Raw genomic sequence first — 11,488 nt, forward strand, 5'->3', positions numbered from 1 at the left:
AGAGGAGGATATAAACAGAACAATTGGATATTTTTCGAAATTTGCGTTAGAGAGTTTATAAGCAAATAAGTAAGCAAGGGTAACTAACAAGAATAACCGGACAAATCATTTAAGGGAAATCCCAAATCCGATTATGTAAAAAATAACATTCAATTTAAAAATCTCTTTTACGTTTATTAATGAATGTGATAACACTCTTCATTACATCAAGGTGTAGCTATAGAGTTAAGAGCCTTGAAAAGCTAACCTTAAACGAGTCCGAAGAGTATCTTAAGCAGAATTTACTTATCCTAAAATAACATTACACAAAGCGCTAATTTTATGTTTTTTTCATTCACTTCAGTAAACCTCTCTTGGGATTTTTCTAAGAACACTTTAGGTTAGTAGTATAAAATTAAAAGTAAAAACATAATGGATTTTCTAAATTAAAAAAAAAAAATAACGAGATCCCACTTGGCCTGAAAAAAACATTAACAATATTTCCCGACTGATTGTGTTTCTTTTAGAATTTTTACGCAGCTATAGAGATGGCCCATCGATTGGGTTTTTCAATTTTCAATAGCGACGGGATTCTTCGGTGCCTCAGAAAGCACTTTGGCTTTCCTCTGTCTCTCGTGTCGTATTTCTGTTCCACCGTATTATAAGAGTAAATATTGTAAGAATAAATACATACGTACTAATGCACATACTTGTGTATTATAAAATCTCATCGTTAAAAATCTATAGTGTGGTTGTAACAATAGCATAGATTTATTTAATTGCCAATTTTGTATCATCAATCATAAATATTTCAACTTATTTGAATTCAGAGACATTAGTGAATATTTATGCGAATTTCCACTGCAATTGTGAATCGGCTCTTACTTTTACAACACGCTGTGCATATGTTTTATTTGGACATTAAAGCTTAACCAGCTTTTTAGTTTTATCATAATAATTACTACTAAATTTTATTGTCTTGTAAAATCATTATTAAAAAGCTTGGTTTCTATCAAAGTATTTAAAATAAGAAATAAAGTTACTCGTTTTTCTAGTAAAGAAAAATAGACTTATACTAAGTAGGCGTAAGTCTTAAATAGAAAAAAAAGTTTAAAACTTACAAGCAAAAACTTTTATAATAATCACAATTTAACGCAAAAAAATACGAGACGATAATAATATGTTTTTATTATTTTGGTGTAATTACCTTATTACACGAGACTATAACGTGACAAACTGACAGGAATCTCGATATTATAGGGCGCTTTATATATAAAAACATGAAAACCAAAAGCGAGATTATAATATTAAATTATCGACAATTATTGTAATTAATGTGTAAAGAAATCACGCCTTTTTATATATATCTCGTAATTAAAAATAAGAGCATTTTAAAAAACTTAAATTCTGAATTTAAAAAAAAAACTTCAGTTTGGAAATTTGAAGTGTGATGTAAGCTGCATATGATAAAATGCACTGCCTCGAAGAGTACGTGAAGACGTTGGTCCTGCGACTAAACTCTATCTGGTAGTATTTTAATTGTCATCACATCCTAGTTATGAGAATGAGAGAATAGAGCGAGTATTTGTATTTACGCGCGAACGTTAGTGCAGGCACTATGTTCCGCGTAGTTAGATTATCTCGTTTGAAAATGGTTGCCGTTGCCGAAATCGGTTAGGAGGATATCACGCTTTTAATATTATAAACTATGTTGAAACGAACTCGAGAACTCAAGTTTCCAACTTATAACTTTGAAATGCCGCATCGAGTTGAATCACTTTAAGTAAATCATCGTCATTTACTTGGCTATAAACGGTTACGATGAAATTTCTGAATTAACTTTCCGCGAAGTATGGACACGCTGAAAAGTTTACTAATTTAAATATACGAAATTAACAGCTCTATGAATAAATAAAACATGGGCAAATTCGATTGAGATACTTTGTAACTTGGAAAAATATGCTTGAAGCGAACGCTTTTCGAATAGTCTAACATATTTTTTTTTATTTAGATATCTGTAGAGTTCGAAAGACTATTAACATTTTATGAAGATCCGAGATGGCCCAGTGGTAAGAACGCGGGAATCCTAACCGATGATCGTGGGTTCAAACCCGGGCAAGCACCACTGAATTTTCATGTGCTTAATTTGCGATTATAATTCATCTCGTGCTTTACGGTGAAGGAAAACATCGTGAGGAAACCTGCATGTGTCTAATTTCACTGAAATTCTGCCACATGCGTATTCCACCAACCCGCATTGGAGCAGCGTGGTGGAATAAGCTCCAAACCTTCTCCTCAAATAGAGGAGAGAAGGCCTTTAGCCCAGCAGTGGGACATTCACAGGCTGTTACGGAAGATCCGATAACTTTTTCGATTACTCGAAATACAAGGGATATTTCGACACGATGACATTTAAAAGTTCTAATCTAATCCTTATTGTTTTCAAATTTTTATTGTAAAATTGATAAATGGATCATTAATAATAAAAAGTGGATCATTAATGCGTTTAAATAATTTATTTCGCAATGTCTATGCATATTTTGCTAGAAATTTTATACAAAAAACAATTTCAACACGATTTCATTTATATTTGTTCTTAATCACAGTTAGTTATTCATAAACTTATCGTCAGAAACGAAAACGGTTTACGTCTGCCTAGCAAATTGACAGACACTAATTAGATCTTGACCTTTAGAATAATGTTGTAAATACCCTCAGCACAAATTTAACTTTTAATGGCTAGCTTATGTAGTTGATGGTTAGGCTGTAGATCATAAGATTTCGGATTTGAAGCCTGTTAAAAAAAATAAAAACGGTCCGGAGTTTTGAAGTTGTCATTGTTTCATCGTACTCTTCCAAGGAATACACGTGTTCATGAACTGCCAAAGTTCTCTCCGGCTATGTCTGATTGTTTTACCATCAAACTATAGGAGTGCGATGAGATGTATACCTGGTGTATAACAGAGTATACCTGTATTTGGACAAATATTTATAAAATGTATCTCCTGCTTAGTTGGCTGGTCTTTGGCCGCCGTGGGCGAAATTGTTTAGGCAAAAATCATTATTTAATTGGAGTAAATACGAATACTAGTAATTATGTGAAAATCGGAATTCCTAAGAATCATTTAAAAAACTATGCATTAGTGAAAGCTGAAGGTATAAAAAAATAATAATTTTATGTGTAAATTATGGAGTCTGAACAATCTACAGAACCGATGAGGGTTCTTTCCCATTAACCACTTAACCTGACCTATTTTGCCCTAATAATCTCCGCGTGCCATAAAATAATAATTCAAATTTAATAGTAATATAAATGAAAAGTTCCATAAATTGAGTGAGGTTTATGTATTTATACGCTTCCCCGATTGACCAGCCGTCTAGATTAAAATATTATATAAATACACTCTCAAAAAAGGTTATTATTTTGTAATAACCAACTCTACAACTTTATAGTTTGAAAGCCTTATTGTCTATTTCTATATTTAAAGTCTAATTATAAAGCTTAGGATACATCATTATTAGGCTTCATGTTCTCATACGTACTATTTTAAGAGGAACTAATAATTATCAGTTTTTTTTAATTCCCTTGTCACTTGACTTTAATAAATCAGCCATATTCTTCTTTTTAGTTTTTATGCTTTTTTATCTAGCTTAAAAGACAGTAAAATTTCACAAATTAATATGGCAGCTTACGTTGATAAAGGGATCGACTTTTGCAAGCTTATCGGTAAATTCGCCTCATCTTAGTTATCATTTTTTATGATCTTGTTTATAATATTTTCTTTCAAAGATGAGGATCTTTAAGTGCACACCTCGCTCCACAACATATGGTTTTAAGAACCATATCTGGTCAACGGTGCATACAATGAATTACAACTCGTCAAGTCTATTTGGTAAGAGGATTCGTGACATCTCTTGATAATAATGAAATATACGTCATAGGAAGGAGATAGGTAACGTAATAACATGAAAAAAGGTGTGTCCAATATTTCTGTGTTTCCTACAATCCAAAAATAGTTCATTCTGTTGGCATGATATATTACATATCATTCCTTTCATAATTCTTTGTTGTTTATATTTGCATAAGAATAAAACTTTTATATTTCATCCAGTAATAATCAATCTTAATTTACGAAAGTGAAATATAGTATGACGTAAAAACAGTGCGGAGCTCCAGATACATTCGGTGCCTTAATCATTAATACCAATTATTTTGTATTACTATTTCTAAGGAACACCTGTGTTACGTTTAATAATATCTGAACGCCATGTTATTATTTTATATAAAACCTATTTAAACGTGTGAATACTGATATAATAATTAAATTATTTAAATATTCTGTTTTGAAGATTATCCCAGGCAAAATTAAATTAAGACAGACAAAAATTAAAGGCAATGATTTCGGTTTGGTCTTAAAAAAATATTTTATATTGAAAGTACAGACGGACAATTAAATTTTATTTATATGTATCGATTACCAATTAGCTTATATTTTCTCCAATCTTGTTAAAAGTTATTGCTAAAACGTTATTAAAATAAAAAATAAAATATCGTTAAATTAATTAAGCGGCTCTGACGTTAAAAGCTAAATAATGAAGAGGCTGAATCTTCCTTTCATCATTTCATATCATTACGGTACGTTAATTGGGTTATCGGAAAAAGTAAAAAACTTATTATTTATTTTTAATTGAGGTTGAAGATAATTAAACTAATTTCACATTTTAGTACTTATTATCTTTAAAATTTGATGTTTTTTTTTAAAGCATGACTTGTAAAAAACAAAAGTTAAATTTAACTTCTTAATTTTGAAAAGATTTAGTAAGTTATTTAATTGATTAATTAATTAAAACAGAAAGTAATTTCAAAATGAATATTTTAAAAAAATATTCAAAATGAATCATCATCATCATCATCTCAGTCGAAAGACGTCCACTGCTGGACAAAGGCCTCCCCAAAGGATTTCCACATTGGCCGGTCTTGCGCTGCCTGCATCCAACGGCTTCCCGCGACTCGTTCTAAGTCGTCGGTCCACCTTGTAGGAGGTCTGCCGACGCTGCGTCTTCCGGTTCGTGGTCGCCACTCGAGAACCTTTCTGCCCCAGCGGCCGTCGGTTCTGCGCTTTAATTTAGTAATTCTTCGGGCTATGTCGGTGACTTTGGTTCGCCTGCGGATTTCATCATTTCTGATTCGATCTCGCAGAGAAACTCCGAGCATAGCCCTCTCCATTGCCCTTTGAGAGACCTTGAGCCTTCTTATGAGGCCCATTGTGAGTGACCACGTCTCTGATCCATAAGTCATCACTGGCAACATACACTGGTCGAAGACTTTCGACTTGAGACACTGCGGTATTTGGGATGAGAAGATATCGTGTATCTTCCCGAACGCTGCCCAGCCGAGTTGAATTCGACGATTGACCTCTTTCTCGAAGTTGGACCTACCTAATTGGATGGTCTGACCTAGGTAGACATAGTTGTCTACAACTTCGAGTGCAGAATTTCCAACCTTGACTTGATTTGGGATGAGAAGATATCGTATAGTTGAATTCGACCTTTGACCTCTTTCTCGAAGTTGGACCTACCTAGTTGGATGGTCTGACCTAGGTAGACATAGTTGTCTACAACTTCGAGTGCAGACATACTTGCCGTGTGGTGACGGTGACGAATATCACCACCCCATCTCATCCCGTGGCGTAGAAGTCGACCCGAGGGAGTATACACCAGATAACGGGAAGCAGCGTCTCTCTGAGTACTATGACTAACTTACTGCGATCGCCAACCCGTCTGCCAAGCGTGGCGATTATGTCATATCCCCCCAATGATTCGTACAACTAAACCACGGTCCCTAGTCCCCGGCAGCCCTGCTATTCCTAGCCTTGGTAACAGCTGTGGTGACGGCGGGGCAGGGGGTGCTAAGAATCCCCGGCAGATTTCGTGTTAACAACACCGACGACCTCTGGCCCTGGTAACATATAACACGCGTACACTGCGGACCGACGAGAAGATCATCGAACTGGAGGAAGAACTGAGCAGGTTACTGGAATATCGTCGAATTATCCGAAGTCCGAAGACAGGGGGAGGATACGATGGTCCTGAAATCAAAATGAATATTTAAAAATTATACGCTATTTTTATAAGAATAAATTTTAAGGGTTTCTTTTATTTACTTTAAAAAGTTTTAAAGCTAATAAAATAAACAATAGCTAGCTACCTAGTTATTGTATTTAATATTTTTTATAGTGAAATATATAAATAACAAGATTTACAAGAAAAAGAAAAACGGGGTTCTTCGATAAAAAGATACAGTCACGAGTATCAATATAATCAAGTCAAATAAACAGATAAACAAAAATACACACAGTAGTTAAACGAGCGATGACTACATGATCAGCAAAATGTAAAACAAATTACAATACGTATTTTGTAGCTCCGGGAATGAATTCTGACATATTTTAATTAGCTCCATAAAAGGCCGGCGGTATTCGACAAAGAATTTTATTACTAACGGTCTGTACCGTGAGTATTTTAAAAATGAATAATTTTATCTCGTGTATTCTACTGTATTAATTAAAAGCTATTATAAAATGTAATTAAAATATGATGAATAATATTTTATATATGTCGGTAAGAAGTTCGGACGTATGTGATATTGTCGGTAGATGATTTCTTTTTTAATATTGGTACATCAAAATAAATATTAAAAATGGAACCATTACATCCCCTTATTGTATTAATGATCGAAAATCCATCATCTCTTCCTTTCTTTTAATAAAACTTGGAAGCAGGCTCTATATAGTATATCGAAAACATTTCCTATTTAAGATTTATATCGCAGAAATCCTATGAAATAATAAAAAAATATCTTTATAATCACGAGAAAAATATCTTTATTATCACGAGACAGTATGAACAATAAAGGCCTTTCTAGAAAATATTATTTATTGCTAATTATGAATTACTATGAACCCACTAAATATACATACATAAAGCGATAAATCTTTAAAGCATGAAACATTCGACATACTACATAAAGCCATTGTGCCTATTCATATTCGTCCATATGACACACCCCAGACATTTCATGTGACACGGTTACCCGTGTAATTCTAGTATTTCTTTTCATACTAACTTGAATATAAGAATAAGGTTAGTCAAATGATTTTTATTGGAAATAGGTTAAGCGACTAATTAAAATATGTCTGGTGATGTATTTTTATTCCATTAAATATATTATTATAATGTATGATTTTCTTAAATTGATTATTATCTATTATAATAATAATAATAATTTTTATTTCTTATTTCACATAAGGGCTTATTATAAATTTAAACAAGTCTCTTTATAGACAAGAAAAAAACTTATGCAATAATAATTATTATTATCTATAATATGCATGTTATAAGGCACTAGATATCTGCGTTCAATTTAAATACCTAAATAAGTTTTTATACTTAACAGTTATTCAGATTTTTTTTAAAAAGGGTTAAAAATTTAATAAAAAAACACACTAAGAAATAAGTCATAAAATATTTCAAATTAAAAAATGTAGTTTTCAATTTCCTTTAATATTATACGCCAGATGAAAAAGGGCTTAAATTCCAAGCTTGTATACCGTTTTTATGAGATATGAAATTTAATTTTCGAATAACAAAGAATGCGATAAAATAAATTATTATTTAAAATAGTAATTTTAAAAACATTTACATCATTTTTAAAAGTATTATAATACCTAGCTCTGAAAGTGGTTGCTATTTGCTTTTAATAAAATTTGATTTTTTTTTTATGATTTTTTTTACTTGGTAGTAGGGCTTTGTGCAGGACCTTCTGGGTGGGTAAGCAGTAATACTTAGTATTGTTGCGTTCCGGCTTGAAGAGTGAGTGAGCCAGAGTAACTACAGGCACTAGGGACATAACATCTCAGTTCCCACAATTGGTGGTGCATTGACGAGGTAAGGAATGGTTATTACTTCTTACTTCGCCAATGTCTATGGGCGGTTGTGACCACGATTGTTATCACCGGGTGGCCCATTTGCTCATCCGCCTGCCTATAACATAAAAAAATATATACGTTTACAAATGTTGACTTTTATATACTAAAATCAAAAACAACACAGATTAATAAAAAATACATTTTCAGGATAAATACTAAACTAGGAAAGTCGTGAAAAATTACATTACAAAACATCTAGATTAATACTATTCAAATTTGAAAGTGCAAAAATACATTATTATTTGGCATGTGACGATGCACAGCATCCGTGAGAGTGCGTTGTATACTTCCCTTTCCTGTTTCTGGTATTTAGTGTGGGGATGTGACGTCACGTCCGCTCCCCACCATTCGATTGGTCCCAGGGTGGCAGCTAGCCGTTTTGATTTCATAGCGTCGTTACTTCTCTTAGTGTAAACATCTTCTTGAAGTGTTTTGAGGTTCTTTTAGTGATTATTTAAAAAAAAACTGTGTTAACAAGTCTTTGATCCAGTATAATTATTAGTAGTGAAAGTGAAGTGGAAAATGTGCACTTGAACCATATTGGGTTTGAGCAAGGCGCTGGCTGTAGTTACCGGTCTACACATTCGCCGGTCTTAAACCCGGCGTCTAATAAAATAATACAACGAAGCGAGTCAAATTCGTCTTCTTCAAATTCCTCTGATAGCGAGTCAGAGGGTAGACAAAGGAAACGGAGAAGTCTTCAAATCAACTCGAGGTTTTGACAAACAGGATCGGTGAGTTACCCAATATTTTATTGCAAAATATTTATCAACCCTCATCTTACACGCAAATGACTTCGAATAATTTATTGAGTTCGCTTCCTCCGGATAACAACCAAGCATCTCAACTACCTGCTCCTGCTCTAGAATCCGCAGCAGGTCTAGATACAACATCTTTTTGTTTGAAACGGCCTACTGTCACAACTGACACAGATGGCACAAACAATACTCTTTTGAATTTAGGATTAATTAATACATCAGTTAAAGAGCCCAAGGTGCCTCGGGCCGATCCCGAGCATGTAAGAATTCTTCAAAATTTACAAAGATTCGGAGATCTTTCATGGAAAGATATACGTTATGCTGACCCTTTAAAAACGCACATTGCCTCCCCGAGATTTATGGACCTGGAGGTAAATGATGAATTCAGGCAATTTTTGAAAGGCAAAGATTATTTAGCCTCTTCAGAGAAAACTCTGGCGGCCATGTGTAATGCGTCAATTACACAGCGTGAGCTGCTTAACCAAACATTGCAACATTTAGTTGATTGGGCGGCCTCCGTCGATATGGTGCTGTCTGCAACTAATTTTTTTGACAAAATAAATGAGCTATTTCAACCAGCTTCCAAATTTCACAAAACTAGTGAAGATGTTATATGCAAATGGTGTGTGGTAAACGGGCCGAATATATTATCATCGAAATCATCGGGAGCTTATCCTGAACGAGTTGCCAAACAAGAACCTTCCCGAGGGTTTGCGTAAAATACCTCCGAGTTCTAAATGTCTCTTTGATGAAGATCAACTTCGGATTTACATTCAGAATATAGGTGGTATCGATAAGTGGTTGCGTCCATGGTTTTATTCAGGAAGAAATAATAGTAGTAATATCAAATCTCTTTTTAAATCCTCTAAAAGTATTAATAGTTCAGATATTACTATGGAAAGTTGTAAACCGCCCTTTCGATCAAGAGTTTATAACCAGAATGCAAAAAAGACTAGAACCAGCACGGGTTCGACAAGGCAAGAATATAACTCCAAAAGTAAAAAGCCCTTTAGGATGGACAAGCAGCAGATTAAGAGACAATACGATAAATGACTATCAGCCACACCACAACCAATTTTATGGGGGCTGTCTTTGAGCGTATCGAAGGCAGTGGCAGATGCTTGGAGCTCCGAAGGCCCTTCTCGATATGATTACGGGAATGCGTCTGCCATTTACCTCCAAACCATTGTTGACAACAAAGGTTCTCGATCGTTTCCAGACTCCATAGTCATCGGAAATAACTGATCAAATAAAAGTGTTACTGGAGCAAAAGTTTCTGGAAGTGGTCAATCATCATCACCCAGGGCCCAGCTTTCTGTCAAAAATATTTCTTGTCAAAAAGAACGACGGCTCAAACAGGCCAATTTTCAATCTGAAGAAGTTAAATTAGTATATTGCACACAAACCATTCAGACTAATATCGCATTTCCAAATACCTCGATTTCTACAGAGGGGCGATTGGATGGTGAAGATCGATCTCTCGTCAGCCTACTTCCATGTGAGGATAAAAGAGTATCATCGACGGTTCTTGCGACTAGTCTACAAACGACAGGTTCTACAGATGACTTGTCTCCCGTTCGGTCTGTCATGCGCTTCAAAGAACTTTGCTGTATTGACCAACTGGGTAGCACAGCATTTGCGCAATCAAGGTTTGAGGGTGATTATTTATTTGGACGATTTCCTTATCGTAAAATAATCGGAAGTAAGCCTTCAATCCCAAGTATACTTAGCAATAAGAAAACTCGAGACACTGGGATGGACCATAAACTACGAGAAATCTGTAGTCAGACCAACTCAGGAAGTCGAATTCCTAGGAATTGTTTGGAAAACCAAGTCAAATTTCAAATGCCTTTCCAGAAAAAATATGGAGGAGATATTGTCTATTGCAAATCGCCTGGTCCAGAAACAAATAATCTCATTAAGAGAAACGCAAGCTATTTTGGGCTCGCTAAATTTTGCCAATTTTGTAGTTCCTCGAGGGAGATTGCATTGCTGATAACTGCAGGTACAGTCTCGGATACTAGCGAGAAGAAAGTCGATGAAAGAAACAAACTTGAAGGCAACAGCAATGAAGGATTTAGTATGGTGGATCAAAACCCTGAAGAAATCACGGCCACAAACAACGTTGCATTCGGATTCGATTCATCATTTTTTAACAACAGATGCTGCAGATTTTGGATGGGGAGCTCAAATGGACGACTTATATTTTAAAAGATATTTCTGTTTCTGGCTCAGAGACCGTAAAACCTCCAATTTGGGATCCAACTGACTTGATTACCTGAATTCAGAATAATCCACCAGCCATTAATTCATTATTTGAAGCTTCACGTCGACTAGCATGCCTTTTGTTACTCGCATCTGGTAGACGAGTTCATGACCTTACGTTGTTAAAAATAGGTTCATGTCATTACTTTGATTTTGGTGACTATATCGTTTTACATCCTATATTTGGCTCTAAGACTGATACAGCTACATACAGGCAATCAAAAGGCAGGCAAGGCAAGGCAAGGCAAGGCAGCTATATACAGGCAAAAAAAAGGTTGGAAATTGTTGTCATTCTCTATAGTTACTAGTGTTTGTCCCGTATACTGGTTAAGGAAAGTGATAGAATTAGGTAATGAACGGCGTACGGCGGATTGCGATAATGCTCTGTTTATTACAATAAGAGGTTCGACTCGAGCAGCTTCGCGTACTGTTATAAGCGGTTGGGTTAAGTCAGTCTTTAAAGACGCAGGTATTGCAGCTTCAGCAGGCAGTGTCCGT

This window comes from Nymphalis io, chromosome 7, assembly GCF_905147045.1.
Source record: "Nymphalis io chromosome 7, ilAglIoxx1.1, whole genome shotgun sequence".
In the NCBI taxonomy this organism is placed as follows: Eukaryota; Metazoa; Arthropoda; class Insecta; order Lepidoptera; family Nymphalidae; genus Nymphalis; species Nymphalis io.